Source organism: Amyelois transitella, chromosome 4 (assembly GCF_032362555.1).
Source record: "Amyelois transitella isolate CPQ chromosome 4, ilAmyTran1.1, whole genome shotgun sequence".
NCBI classification, from domain to species: domain Eukaryota; kingdom Metazoa; phylum Arthropoda; class Insecta; order Lepidoptera; family Pyralidae; genus Amyelois; species Amyelois transitella.
The window spans coordinates 497,144-509,882 of NC_083507.1; the positions used below are offsets into that span (position 1 = coordinate 497,144).

Here is a 12,739-nt window from a genome sequence, read left to right on the forward strand (position 1 = left end):
ATAGAAAGACAAGCTGTGCCCGCGACTTCGTCCGTGTGGAATAGTTATTTTGAGCATCATTGAAACCCTCAAGGAAGAATAATTTTCCCCATTTTCTTTCAAATTTTCCATTATTTCTTTGCCCCTCGATATATGGTCTATTCAACGCAATGAATTTTTCAATTCAAACAAGTAGTTCCTGAGATTAGCGCGTTCAAACAAACAATCTCTTCAGCTTTATAATATTAGTATAGATTGAACGCATTTTATGCCATTTACACGAAAATCACATTCACAAAGTACTTGAGAATGAAATAAATCCTCAGACCAGGCTAAAGAAAAATATTTTCCTACGTCCCGACCTGACACTGAATATTAAATGACACGCAAAGAAAATGCTAGAACATTTTATTTTACTATTAATCCAGTTTGTGCCAACGCCAATTCATACATACATACATACATACATATCGTCACGTCTATATCCCATGCGGGGTAGACAGAGCCAACAGTCTTGAAGACTAAATGGCCACGTTCAGCTATTTGGCTTAATGATAGAATTGAGATTCAAATAGTGACAGGTTGCTAGCCCATCGCCTAAAAGAAGAATCCCAAGTTTATAAGCCTATTCCTTAGTCGCCTTTTACGACATCCATGGGAAAGAGATGGAGTGGTCCTATTCTTTTTTGTATTGGTGCCGGGAACCACACGGCACGGCATGCCGGGAACAACGCCAATTCAATCGCTAAATTACGAGTTAATGTTCATAGCTCACGCGAGCTAGTGCCCATTCTTGGAAAATGCTTTTATCTTGATCATAGGTCAAATAAGCTGATGGGTTTGATGTACCATCGTAGTTGGGAGCTTTTATTGAAATAAATAGAAGCACTATTATACAGCCGTGTGATATATATAATGACACCAATGAAAAAAAAAGAATAGGACCACTCCATCTCGTTCCCATGGATGTCGTAAAAGGCGACTAAGGGATAGGCCTTTTAACTTGGGATTCTTCTTTTAGGCGATGGCCTAGCAGCCTGTCACTATTTGGGTCTTAATTCTATCATCAAGCCAAAAAGCTGAACGTGGCCTATTAGTCTTTTTGGGACTGCTGGCTCTGTCTACCCCGTAAGGGATATAGACGTGACTATATGTATGTACTATTATATTAAAAGTAAACAGCGGACCAAATAGATTGTCTTAAAGTCATTTGAAACCACAAACACTCGTATTACTTCGATCTGTTATTTAACCGATCGACCAAGTTGATAACCTGGAAGCTCTTTTAAGCATAATAAGCATATTATCTCCATAGCTTATTCATAAGAAATAATTACTCTTTAATAACGTCTAATATTCTAGAGAGGCACATTATTGTACATGTACTATCAACGTTTAGAATAACAAATGCAAGTCGAACAGATTTTGCATTAAGTAGGAGTAGAAACTAAAGTAGGGGAATGGCTTTGGAACGTAAGTGCGATCCAGAGTGCTGGCCGAGGAGCCGATTAGCCTTACATAAGTTATAGAATGTCGCGAGAATCTTTTTAGAACAACTTACATTTTAAGGATACAGCAGCAATCAATAAATCAATATCTAACTAGATGACGGTGCCGTGTGGTTCCCGGCACCAATAGAAAAAAGAATAGGACCACTCCATCTCTCTCCCACGGATGTCGTAAAAGGTGACCAAGGGCTAGGCTTATAAACTTGGGATTCTTCTTTTAGACGATGGGCTAGCAACCTGTCACTATTTGAATCTCAATTCTATCTTAAAACCAAATAGCTGAACGTGGCCATTCAGATTCATCCATTCAAACTCTGTCTACACCGCAAGGGATATAGACGTGATTATATGTATGTATGTATATAACTAGATGACCCAAAACTCAACGACCTAAATTGTACAATACAAATGAATACCGGCTACGAAATGAGATGATGCAATAGTCAGCGTTAAAGCCATTGCACGCTTTGTACCTAACTAGAAATCTGCATTTCGCTTGAATACTAAAAAAACAGCGCCATTAAGAAGGCTGAAGTTAAGTCGAATGGCTGAGAAAGTTAAGTGGCTGTGAGTAGGCGATTAACTCAAGTCCACCGACTCCCGAGATTCCGAGCAGTTTTCTTAGTTGATAAATAAAACGTGAACAATTCCTGAGATTTAAAAAGATAAAGCAGAGCTCGCAAAAACTTATACAACTGGACCTTAGTTGGAGGCAATTTTAACAGTAAGTAATAAAAATTAAGTAACAAGGCCGAATATAATAATAATTATATTTGTTTAATTCATAAAAATGTCCCTAGAAATAAGTAGTGCCTTGTCGTAAATTTCTCTTTAGTTTAAGTTCTGTATTAACTTTTTCCTTGATGTACATAAATATACAAATAAATAATGCCAGTACAAACTGATTTCATAAAAAATAACACGACAAGAAGGACAGAACGATGATTGATGACAATATTTTTGAAGATAATTGACAATCAAATATAATAGCAATTAAATAGCATAACTGTATTAGTCAAGTTATAAAATTAACAACATTCATTAGTGGTTCATCAATATATAAATAACAATACGGTACTGCGTCTAGTCCACGAGCGTGGGAAAGTGGCGATAAGTAAAACGCAACATCTGCAAACAGAACAGGTTGTTGTTGTAGATGCGCGAGAGCATGTCACATATGGTTTTGTTAATTAAAGAGCTTGTAGGCTTAATATAAAGACTGCAAGCTGTTAGCACTTCAAAGCTTACGCTACGTAATAAACATACATATATATGATCACGTCTAAATTGCCAGCGGGGTAGACAGAGCCACCAGTAGTGAAAAGAGTGATAGACCACGCTCAGCTGTTTGGCTAAGTGATAGAATTGAGATTCAAATAGTGACAGGTTGCTAGCCCATCGCCTTAAAGAGGAAGTTTATACACCTATCCCTTAGTCACCTTTTACGACATCCGAGATGGAAGAGATGGAGTGGTCCTATTCTTTTTTGTAATGGTGCCGGGAACCACACGGCACGGCTACATTATAAACGTGTAAAGTAAAAGTCATCATCAAAATTTAACACAAGTCATCCGACGAATCTTAGGATAATATCTATAGAAGTGGACTGAAGATACTTCCTTGAGGTACCCCGATATTATTGCGAGTTTCTCTCCCCACCGATCGCCGTTATGTCAAAAACCTGACTATTTTCAATTAATAGACTTGACAATGATTTGCGGTTATTATCTATTAATAGACTAACGCGCACTCAATTATTGTTTTGACAACTAAATATAATTTGAGGGCGTGCCAGGTGCATTTATACCGACCGCTCACCATATCGATCAGGTTCAAGGTTGGCTACTCCATTTATTTTTACTTCAGCACTGTGTTACGGACTTTCTTTTTCTCCACATGTGCATTTGTGTGATTGGTGATGATTTGGTTCACAGGTGTTCATGAAAGCTAGTGATCAATTTTAAGCGAATTATTGCACTATCACAAAAAAATGAATTGTGATGAATAGAATAGATTTATTTTCAAAATTGGATACAAGGTATCACTTATTGACGTCACATCACTTAAATCTAATTATAACTACTACCGCTTCCAAAGCGCATGTGTAGAAGAAGCGGCGGAACAAACTACACTGCAGCATTTTCATCGGACGTCAATATACATCGGATGACAAAACTAAACTGCTATTTTATTACTATTCACCATTTTGTAGTCGGCAAAGCTTTTGTAAGCGTTACCGGAAGGAATATTCATTCATTAATCATATCATAACGCTGTTTGGTCTTCAAATGGGGTCACAAGCCCACAATGCCGGTCACCGCTCGCCTATACTACGTGTGCGTATATCTGTGCCGTCGGGTCACGTATACCTACAGTGGCACGCACTTCCGTCTGCCGCAAACGTTGATAACAAACTTTTTGGCCTTACAAGAACTCCTTTGAGGCGATGGGGCTAGCAACCTGTCACTATTTGAATCTCAAATTAATTATTACGCCAAACAGCTGAACTTGGGCTTCAGACACGTTAATTTTTGGAGAGCAAATCGTTTGACTTTGATTTTCAAAATTTGTTTCGATTAACGTTCTTCATGTACATATATCCGTTACGTGCCGTGTGGTTCCCGGCACCAATAAAAAAAGGATAGGTCCACTCCATCTCGTTCCCATGGATGTCGTAAAGGGCGACTAAGGGATAGGCTTATAAACTTGGGATTCTTCTTTTAGGCGATGGGCTAGCAACCCGTCACTATTTGAATCTCAATTCTATCATTAAGCCAAACAGCTGAACGTGGCCTATCAGTCTTTTGAATACTGTTGGCTCTGTCTACCCCGTAAGGGATAAAGACGTGATCATATGTATGTATGTATGTATATCCGTTACGTCTATATCCCTTGCGGGGTAGACTAAGCCAACGGTTTTCAAAGACTTAAAGGAGCAACAATAAAAAATAAACAGAGTACAGGATGATCGTAACAATACCGCAGAGTACCCGTAACTTTTAAGGTAAGTTCAAATGCTGATAAATTAAAATATATATTTAATACCTTTACTTTACCTTTTTAATACTTATTTACTTTGGTGTAAGAATTTATTGTTAAGAAACTAGAAACAGCTAAAATTGATATAAACAAAAATACATACGTACATACATACATATGATCACGTCTTTATCCCTTACGGGGTAGACAGAGCCAACAGTCTTGAAAAGACTGTTAGGCCACGTTCAGCTGTTTGGCTTAATGATAGAATTGAGATTCAAATAGTGACGGGTTGCTAGCCCATCGCCTAAAAGAAGAAAAAAAATAAAGAAAAAAACTTTTAATAGAGTTCGATACTCCTAACTAAGCAAGATAAGCGGGTTATTTATACGGTACAGCCGGATGCAGACGAAGTCAACGACACTCGAATTAAAGAAATGCTGGTTAGTTAGTTAATAGAGGTGCTGTTTAGTTCCCGGGACCAATAAAAAAAGAATAGGACCACTCCATCTCGTTCTCATGGATGTCGTAAAAGGCGACTAAGGGATAGGCTTATTATAAACTTGGGATTCTTCACTGTCACTATTTGGATCTCAATTGGAATTCTATCATTAAGCCAAAACAGCTGAACGTGGCCTATCAGTCTTTTCAAGACTGTTGCCTCTGTCTACCCCGCACGGGATATAGACGTGATTATATGTATGTATGAGGTATATTTGCGCCTGTCGGAGTATAACTTGACGCAGTTTTCGAAGAAACATTCGTTATCTTTCTAAGGCATAGTTTTGTTGTTATCTTCTTCGTCGTTACTTTTTCCCACTTTCTACGTGGGTTCGGCACAGTATGTTAGTTTTTTCCAATTACTTCTGTCAATAGCCATCTCACTGGTCACTCCCTTTCTCCTCATACTATCCTTTACGCCGTCCATCCATCTCTTTTTCGGTCTTCCCCTATTTCTTGAACCTTTCACTTCATATTTAAGGCTCTTTTAGCAACAATTTTGTTGTTATAACATACATTCATACATACATATAGTCACGTCTATATCCCTTGCGGGGTAGACAGAGCCAACAATCTTGAAAAGACTGAATGGCCACGTTCAGCTATTTGGCTTAATGATAGAATTGAGATTCAAATAGTGACAGGTTGCTAGCCCATCGCCTAAAGAAGAATCCCAAGTTTGTAAGCCTATCCCTTAGTCGCCTTTTACGACATCCATGGGAAAGAGATGGAGTGGTCCTATTCTTTTTTGTATTCGTGCCGGGAACCACACGTTGTTATAACAGAGGAAGATAATTGTAATAACAATGTATTTAAAGTTTCCTTAGATGGTATCTGACCACGGCGCGGCCGGTGGCCCTGCGCCCTTTAAGCGGTCACGGTCTGCCGGGCCACTAACAAACATGGCCGCTGGTCAGATAATAACAACATAACTTTAAGCATCTTGATCAAAACATAAACCTCTCTACTTTTTTTTTATGGAGAAGCAACTAATGTATTCATGAGTTAAAAAAAACTAGAATGAATGAAAACAACTAATGTATTCATTAGATGCTTATTTATTCAAAATTTATTGTACCTAAAATTATGAACACTAGTTGGACTTAATACCATAAGGAATTCTCTAAAATTCATTAATTTCATCCCATGGATGAAAAAAACCTTTCGCACTATAAATTCTTCGTTCATTGAAAATAAACATCAAAACAAATAAAACGTAAAAAAATAATTGACAACCAAGATAAGAACTAAAAAGCTTTGGAAGAAAGGTGACTTCTGATATATAAACATGTACATCTTTACACCTCTGATCCACACGATGTACTTTGTAACATAAATTTTTACGTCTCACAAAAGTATCTGTTCCGAACTCCTTTGTAAAGGAGTTACATTTTGTATTTTAAAATAAGAAAAATAATAAAATAAATGACAGTCTGTTTTAAGCGTGCATCATCTTTTATTTTACCAGCGCAAATATTTTATTATTTTCAGCAACTCCTTTACAAAGGAGTTCGGAACACTCTAAGGAGTTCGTAACAGTATCTTTTGAGTGTCGGATCGGACATTTACAGGATGTAATTTGATTTGACTCCACAGGGCCCTATAAGATGGTCACGGTCTGTGACCACATATAATGAGCACGCGAAGCACCTGGCACGTGGCGTGCGCACTATGACTAATATCTACATATATATATATACATATATATAACAACTAGCTGTCCTGGCAAACGTTGTTTTGCCATATAAATATTTTATAAGTAATACTAGTTAAAAAAAAATGTTAAATGTGGACAACCCTTATCACTAAGGGGTATGAAAAAAAGATGCTGACCGATTCTCAGACCTCCTCAATACACTCACAAAATTTCATGAGAATCAGTCAAGCCGTTTCGGAGGAGTACTGGAACGAACATTGTGACACGAGAATTTTATATATAACATGATAAAAATGAATTAAAATAATAAATGATTATCTATGCCTCTAGTCAATCTAGTGCTGAAATGTCTGAAAACTTTTGCTTAACTTGCAAATAATTAAACTGGACAACCTCCTCAGGACAAAGCCAGAACAAAGTAGATATAGGTATCCAATGAAGTCGTTACAACAAATAAATTTAAGCTAGACAGAAGACGGAACTCCAAATTATAAATCTGCTGAAATCTATAGTAATATTATAAAGCTGAAGAGTTCGTTTCTTTGAACGCTAGCGCGTTCTCAGAAATCTCAGAAACTTCTGGTTCGAATTGAAAAATTCTTTTTGTGTTGAATAGACCATTTATCAAGGAAGGCTTTAGACTATATAACATCACGCTGCAACTATAAGGAGCAAAGAAATAATGGAAAATATGAAAAGGTTTTTTTCGGGAAAATTATTCATCCTTGAGGGCTTCACTGATGCGCAAAATAACTATTCCAAGTGGACGAAGTCGCGGGCACAGCTAGTGAGATATGACATACCAAATTTACGAGACAAAACAACCAGGAAATTAAGTTCGTCAGGGCTAGACCGAAATAATAATGAAACTTCGTTGCCACCTCAATGGTGGGGGGGCGTGGAGGGGGCGGCGCACCTGACGGGAACCTGTCATTGGTTGACGTCATTCGTCATCACAGCGGGGCTGTGACGTCGTGTGCCGCGTTCGACCCGAGCCAAAACTACCAAAATAGAAGATAACCGTGTGCCGTGTGGTTCCCGGCACCAGTAAGAAAAAGAATGGGACCACTCCATCTTATCCCCATGGATGTCGTAAAAGGCGACTAAGGGATAGTCTAATAAACTTGGGATTCTTGTTTTAGGTGATGGGCTAGCAACCTGTCACTATTTGAATCTCAATTCTATCATTAGCCAAATACTAGTAGCTAAACGTGGCCATTCAGTCTTTTCAAGACTGTTGGCTCTGTCTACCCCACAAGGGATATGGACGTGACCATATGTATGTATGTATGTTATTTTCAAAATTTGGATACATGGTATCACTTTTATTAACGTCACATCACTTAAATCTAATTATAACTACTACCGCTTCCAAAGCTCATGTGTAGAAGAAGCGGCGGAACAAACTAAACTGCAGAATAGAAGATACTAAAATATATCAACTGGTCGATGAAAAATCTGCGTCAGAGTTTTGAATCGAAATTATTTTGCATGACATCACGAGTACATAACGTAGCTTCACAGATGACGCATTGACGCTATGTCGTCATCGTATAAGTCAGGTATCTTCGAGTATGACCAGAGCAGATCGCATAAATTGGAATTCAGCTGAGCGTATCGCATTAGGCAATGTTTTTGTTTGATATAGTGAATCACCGCTTTGAACAGCAGTAAATTGTTGTTACAATACCGACTTAGAATAGAACACCACATATTATTATACTAGCTGTGCCCGCAACTTCTTCCGCGCGGAATAGTTATTTTGGGCATTATTGAAGCCCCCAAGGATGAATATTTTCCCCGTTTTTTTTTTTACGTTTTCCATTATTTCTTTGCTCCTTATAGTTGCAGCGTGATGTTATATAGCCTAAAGCCTTCCTCGATAAATGGTCTATGCAACGCAACAATAACTTTTCAATTTGAACCAGTAGTTCCTAAGATTAGCGCTAGCAAACAAACAAACTTATCAGCTTTTATAATATTATAGTATAGATATATTTAAATGAAAAATATTAACATTACTGATATTCAGATTTAGATACCGCCACGGGGAAATTCAATAATTAAACATGCATGTTAGCTGTGTCAACAGCTGCTGCTAAATCGCTAAATAACAAGTACATAATTCTTAGCTGGCAAAAGGACCGTTCCAGTATAACCTAACGCCTTTAAGTTAGATATATCATCACCATAACAGTCGGAAGGTGGACCCCGGGCCCCGAAACACTTATGTGGAGGGTGCAACCGGGAACACGCAGAGATGAGAGAGAGAGAGAGATATCATCATCCTTATCCCACTCTGAAGGTCACAAATCTGATCCAGGTCTGAAACACATTAGGTAATATAATTGTTTCGGAAAGAAAATAGAAATGAAATTGATTACATCGTCCATTATACTTACTATTCCATTTCCTAGATTGTTTTACGAGCGCGCTAATCACATCACATCAAGAATAATGAGCCGACCAATTAATTTGTGATGATATGAAACTCACATGCTTGTGTTTTATGATGCAATAATTAACTTTTCAGCCAATAAAGGGAATTAATAGTATGTGTAGCTAAAATTCGTCGCGTGGTGTTCATCAAAGCTCGAGCGAGATATTTTAGACAAAGTATGCCATGCATTTCAGATATTCAGTGCTTTGTAGTTCCTCATATTTTGTATGCTGTGCTATAGAGTCACATTCTCCCTAGTTAACAATTTAATCTATAAAAGCAGAAAAAAGAAGAAAAAAGAAAAGAAAGAAAAAGAAGCTCCACAAGTCTTTACTCAAATCTATAAAATCAAAATGTCTGTTCCTTTGTACAACCCTGTTTAATTCCTAACTGTCTTTTCTCTCATCTCTGCCTCTTTGCTAATAAGTAATAATAGTCTAATTTCGAAGGCTTTGGTCCGAAATTCCACGTGCTATTTCGAAGGCTTTGGTCCGAAATTCCACGTGCTAAATGGTCAACTTAAATAATCAGTTCAAAATCAAACTAAGCCCCCGTTGTGGCGGTCTTAGGAGGGATACATTTTAATCTGTTAACCCTACATTATCAGGGTTTCTGTTGATTATTCTGCGGCTTTGAATCGGAGCGAGGTCAGAGTGGAGACGGCATGTGTGTTCGGGTTAGATCGGGTGTCGGGCAGATGGCTGACCCGGCAGATGTCACTACACACTGGACTGGACCGGCGGCAATTGATATTTTATAGTTTGTATATTTAGATGATGTTATAATAAGCGCCAAAGTTGTGTGAAACCGTGAATTATTTAGAAGGTTACTGACATATTAAAGTCAAAACCACTTGGCTGGCATTGATAAGTTTGGTGAATCTATTCATTTTATGATTTAAACGGATTGTACAGATACGAATTTTTTGTGGAAATCTTCACACATTTCACCTTTCCAATCACCGCAATATTTCACTTTTCCAACTTTGAGGATAATTGCTGAGGGTGCCGACGATAAGACGCTATGATGAATTATTACACCATTCAAAACATGTAAAAAACTATTCAGAATTTGTTAATAACATAAACTACCCATGGAAAGGCAGAACCGTGACGTTACACACTAAGCCTCTAAAGAGATTAACGCAGCTAATACTAGGCGAAGGACGCCAGATGTCGAGCAGAAAATAATGCGTGGCCAAATAGGACTTACAAGTAAACCGATATTCGTAAAGAATAATGAGACCGGGCATGTCAAGGACGGATAAACTAAAGCAGCTTAACCATCAGTATGTAAGAAGAATACTTGTACTATTAACATTACGAATTTAGCAACCAAGAGAGGAATCTATGCACGACTTGATGAGTTACTGCGACACGCTGGCTTGTAAGCTAATGAGGCTCTTCGAATCGACTTACCACGAGCTGGAGGAATACTGGCACTTGGCAACAGGTAACATTCTGAAATTCATGCAGTCCCCGTTCAGAGGGCCTGATGCGGGTGAATATTGCGTGGGGTAAGTACAATACAACTCAAAGGATCGATGTGCTTTCCAATATCGGCCTGTACGCTTGTAAAATAACATAGCAATAAAGAAATACTATTTAAACATGATCCGTCTAAATCCCTTGCGGGGTAAAACCAGCAGACTTGAAAGACTGACAGGCCACGTTCATCTGTTACGCTTAATGATAGAATTCAAATAGTACCTAACAGGTTGCTAGCCCATCGCCTATAAGAAGAATCCCTTAGTTAAAAAGATGGAGTGATCCTATTCTTTTTAAAACAACAAAAAAAAACAAACAAACAAATATACTAACATAAATACAAAGATAAAAATATTTCTAAATATATATTTCTGTTTTGATAATCAATCGGTTCAATTTTCTATTTACGTACCTACATTAACTTCGTAAACGTAGCGTTACGGTACGGATTAAATTGGAACCAACCACCCAAGTAATTAGTTTGAACTTGTTGTACGAGTTTATTGGTCAACTTACTGTAAATATACGTGTGTATAAAATGATAAGACATTTTATACACACGTATATTTACATAAAAAATAATAATTTCGAAGTCGATGACCTCAGTTCACCTACCCTTCGAATTCTGGGGGGTGAAGGACCGTCGAAGCCTCTTATATCTTTATCACACAGAATGACGTCACCCAATATGTTACTTGCTGACTAGTTCTCTACATAGTACTTCGGTTCAATTCTCAATGAGGTCATTACACCTATGTACGTATTTTATTTGTTACAGTATAAATTAATTTTACTGCATATTCATCAGTAATTGACTCGATGAGTCAATCAATATCAATGTGTCCCGAATGCCTGATATTTGAAAACAATATTTTCGCAAAGATATAACGAATTATTCATACGGAATTATTCATTCAAAACATACCAGTGGAGAGTTGGGGAGATAGAGTGAAACCGAACAAAATTCTAAGTGCCTTGTGGTTCCCGGCACCAACAGAATAAAGAATAGGACCGCTCCATTTCTTTCCCATGGATGTAGTAAATAAAAGACGACTAAGGGATAGGCTTATAAACTTGGGAAGCGACGGGCTAACAATCTCTCACTGTTTGAATCTCGATTCCATCATTTAGCCATACAGTTGAGCGTGGCCTTTCAGTATTTTCAAGACTCTGTCTGCCCCGCAAGAGATATAAACGTGATTACATTTATGTACGTACGTATGAGTGAAACACGCAAATACCACGACAAAAACACAAGATTTTAAAATTTAAAGTAGAGTAAAAGACTATGGTTGCTCGGCCAAATAAAAAAAAAATTAAAAACCATAGAGCATCACATCAAAGGTCATCAAACGAAGAGCGGAGACACATCGCCGACACGCCACTTATTTTTGTTAACATCCGTCCAATTAGGAAGATTATTTTCGTGACAAATGCTAGGGTTACCTACAAGAAGAAAATCGGAAATTAACGACCGTGACTTGGCAGGATTTTAAAACACAATTTTGTAGGTAATCCCGAACTTTATATAGAACGATAATTTTGAAAAGAAACATTTTGAAAGGACGTTAACATAAGAATGAATAAATATTATTGTGAGTTTTTTCTGGTGGTAGGTAAAGCCACTCGATATCATACTCTTAATCGTTTTCATGATCATTAAAATAATGTTTTTATGTATTTTAAAAAAATGTACAAGTACTAGTTACTACACTGTACACTTACTACTACGTACACATATTTTCAAAAATTGTAGTGTCACCAATGTACTTTTACAAATTTTACTACAATTACATTTATTTATCCATTTCACACACAGCTCAAAGAAATTCACTATTAACAACCCTAAGCATTAGAAAATAAAATAACATATTTCTTGTAGGAAACAAAGTTTATGTAAATTTCAATTCTTTGATAGAAAACAAACCGGTGACATATCCCTATTTAATTCCAAGAAAGTATTTGTTTTGACATGTTTTTCTTAGTTATTTGTTTCTGTCTGTTTATTTCCTGTTTGACACTATTTATATTAAAGTTTGTGGAATAAATACTATGCAGGGCTACATTAATATTTTCTTGACTAAAAGCCTGTTCACCATCACTAAATATTTCGGCATTAACATCAACCAATAAATAATTATCATCATCAATGATATTGTTCTGATCGTTCAACTCCCTGCAAGCACCA

The 12,739-nt window shown here is 37.2% G+C and overlaps 1 protein-coding gene across 1 annotated transcript in view; it reads right to left on the minus strand.

The window, feature by feature from the left end:
* LOC106132942 (early estrogen-induced gene 1 protein) overlaps positions 1-12,739 on the minus strand; it is an 85,729-nt gene that overhangs the window by 13,949 nt on the left and 59,041 nt on the right. The window lies entirely within an intron of this gene.